Genomic DNA, 3203 nt, shown 5'->3' with positions numbered 1-3203 from the left:
AGGATGGACCATCTAGTGATTGCCATATGCAGGGATCCATCCCATAATCAGCTTCCAAATGCTGACACCATTGCATACACTAGCAATATTTTCCTGAAAGGACCCAGATATAGTTGTCTCTTGTGAGACTATGCCGGGGCCTAGCAAACACAGAAGTGGATGCTCACAGTCAGCTATTGGATGGATCACAGGGCCCCCAATGGAGGAGCTAGAGAAATTACCCAAGGAGCTAAAGGGAACTGCAACCCTATAGGTGGAACAACAATATGAACTAACCAGTACCCTGGAGCTCTTGTCTCTAGCTGCATATGTATCAAAAGATGGCCTAGTCGGCCATCACTGCAAAGAGAGGCCCATTGGACTTGCAAACTTTATATGCCCCAGTACAGGGGAACCCCAGGGCCAAAAAGGGGGAGTGGGTGGGTATGGGGGACTTTTGGGATAGCATTGAAAATGTAAATGAGGAAAATACCTAATAAAAAATAAATTAAAAAAAAAAAAAGAGTCTAGAGTATCCAGTACCTTCTGGGAAGACATCGTAAAAACTCTGAAAAGTTGGTGGCTCGCCGTGGCAGGTAAGCAGTGGACCTGCCGCAGCACATTCAGACACTGCAGGGAAGAGTCTCAGCACAGAAAATGAACACAAGACTGAGAACTGGTGTCAGGTGACACAAGTATACACACTGTCTTAGGGACAAACTCATAAAGGACAACATTTCATTGGGACTGGCTTACAAACTAACCAAGGCCAGCAAGTGACAAGTGGGCTCTCATAAAAGTGTCTAAGAAATCTCTCGAAAGGCCTTGTAGTCATCATCCTTAGCAGCTGGGGAAATGCAAATTAAACCAACTCTGAGATGCTTCATCCCACTCTACTCAGGGCAGCTAAGATTAACAAAGCAAATGACAGCAAGTGACTGTAAAGAGGTGGGACCCCTCAGTCACTATTGGTGGAATTACAAACTGTCTCCGCCACTCTGGAAGTCGGTGTGGACAATCATCAAAGAGCTACAAACGAGATGTACCTCTCCTCAACATGCATCTAAAGGACTCAAAATCCTCCTCCACAGAAACTTGCCCAACCCAATCCCTGTGGCTCTCAGTCCAGTCCACTAGCAAACTGTAGCTAGTTTGCTACAGCAGCTGCAGACCAGCCTTCTCGGCAGACACCACAGAGGAATCAGCAGCTTCAGTCCAGTCTACTTGGCAGACATCACACATGAATCAGCAACTGCAATTCATTCCAAGAGAAACTGCAAGGTTTGCCAGCTAGCCCAAGTCCATGGAAGCAGCAAGAAGCAGCCACAGGAAGTTCTTTGGTGAGGCTCTCTCTAGGATGACACTGCAAGTGAAGCTCAAGAAAGCAGTGTAAGACAAACCAATGCATGTGTGCTGTCAAGAAAGAATAGCAAGGCAGAGCAAAGTGAGCCACTGCTTGAGCTCCCACTGTCTGAGGGGTCATGTCTGGAGATGGGGGTACAGCAAACTTTATTGATGGTATTCAAGAGAGGAGGACTCCCTACACTGCTCTGGGATGGAAACTGTGAGGGAGATGTTAGTGTTCAGGGCTGAGTTGGAACAGGGACTCCTCAGCAACTGAAGGCCATTCTCTTGCTCTCAGTGTCCTTGCTGGGGTGCATGTCCTTGGAGGCCATGAGGTCTATCACCCTGTTATTGCAGCCATATTTATTGTCATACCAGGAAATGGGCTTTACAAAGTTGTCATTGAAATCAATGTCAGCCCCAGCACCAAAGGTGGAAGAGTGGGAGTTATTGTTGAAGTCACATGAGAAAATCTGGTCCTCAGTGTAGCCCAGGATGCCCTTTAGTGGACCCTCAGATGCCTGTTTCAACACCTCCTTGATGTCATCATACTTGGCAGGGCTCTTTTGGTGGCATGTAAGATCCACAATAGATACATTGGGGGTAGGAACACAGAAGGCTAAGCCAATGAACTTCCTGTTCAGCTCTGGGTTGACCTTGCCCACAGCCTTGGCAGCACCAGTAGATGAAGGGATGATGTTCTGGGCAACCACACAGCCATCACACCATAGCTTTCCAGAGGGGCCACCCACAGTCTTCTGAGTGGCAGTAATGGCATGGACCATGGTGGGGGGGGGCAGGGTAAGCAGTTGGTGGTTCAGGTTGCATTGCTGAGGGAGTTGTCATATTTCTCATGGTTCACACTGTCACAAACATGGGGGCATCAGCAGAAGGGAAGAATATAATGACCCTTTTAGTCCCACTATTCAAGTGTCCCCCAGCCTTCTTCATGATGCTGAAGACTCCAGTAGATTCCACAACATATTTAGCACTAGCATCTCCCCATTTGATGCTAGCAGGATCTTGCTCCCAGAAGATGGTGATGGCCTTCCCACTGATGACAAGCTTCCCATTCTCAACCTTGACTGTGTTGTTGAACTTGCCATTGGTAGCATTCATACTGGAACATGTAGACCATGTAGTTGAGGCCAATGAAAGGGGTCACTGATGGTAACAATCTTCACTTTGACAGATGGAGAGCAGAAGGAAGCCCTGGTAACCATGGCAAAATCCATTCACTCTGACTTTCACCATAGTGTCGATGGGATGAGACTGGCACTGCACAGGAAGTTGTGGTTGTCTCTGGAACATGGAGGAGGAGAGAGCTGTCGAGTCTGTCACACATCCTTTCATGTGTCTGCTACAGCAAAACATCCTTTCAGCTGTGTCTGCTTCAGGAAAACATTCTTTCACATGCTTGCTTTAGCAAAAACATCATTTGACATAACTGACTTTCCAAAGAAACCAGAAGTTTCCATTTTATGTCCGTTCTGTCACATACAAAAGCTGGAGTAAAGCCATGTGATACCACACACATGAGCTCTTCCACAAACCCTTCAGAGACATCACACACCTGATTGGAAATTAATTTTTAGCCATTGCATGTTCAGAGTCTTTCATGGATGCCAAATTAATTCTGAACCCCAGATTCAGTTGTACAAGGTTGGGACCTACAGTTTAAAAAGTTGGCATAGAAGACACCTTAATATAACATAGTTGAAGATATTCCCTCATATGGTTTAGTACATGCATGTGGACCATGGGACATATGTAGGGACATTGAGAAGAGCACTAAGATAGTAAAAAGTATTCATTAGCTGTTAATGGATAAATAAGTGGTTTTCTTATACAAATGATAATATCTATAGTTATACAATATT

At 45.8% G+C, this 3203-nt stretch overlaps 1 pseudogene; it reads right to left on the bottom strand.

Annotated features, from left to right (window-relative positions):
- Window positions 1-1589: 1589 nt before the first annotated feature.
- On the bottom strand, window positions 1590-2546 carry LOC147000369 (glyceraldehyde-3-phosphate dehydrogenase pseudogene; annotated as a pseudogene).
- Between the last annotated feature and the right edge of the window lie 657 nt (window positions 2547-3203).

The sequence above is a fragment of the Mus caroli genome, unplaced genomic scaffold (genome assembly GCF_978045245.1).
Source record: "Mus caroli unplaced genomic scaffold, Mus_caroli_1 scaffold_18, whole genome shotgun sequence".
Taxonomy (NCBI): domain Eukaryota; kingdom Metazoa; phylum Chordata; class Mammalia; order Rodentia; family Muridae; genus Mus; species Mus caroli.
The sequence above is the reverse complement of the archived record's forward strand: the minus strand, read 5'-3'. Positions and strand labels throughout refer to the sequence as shown.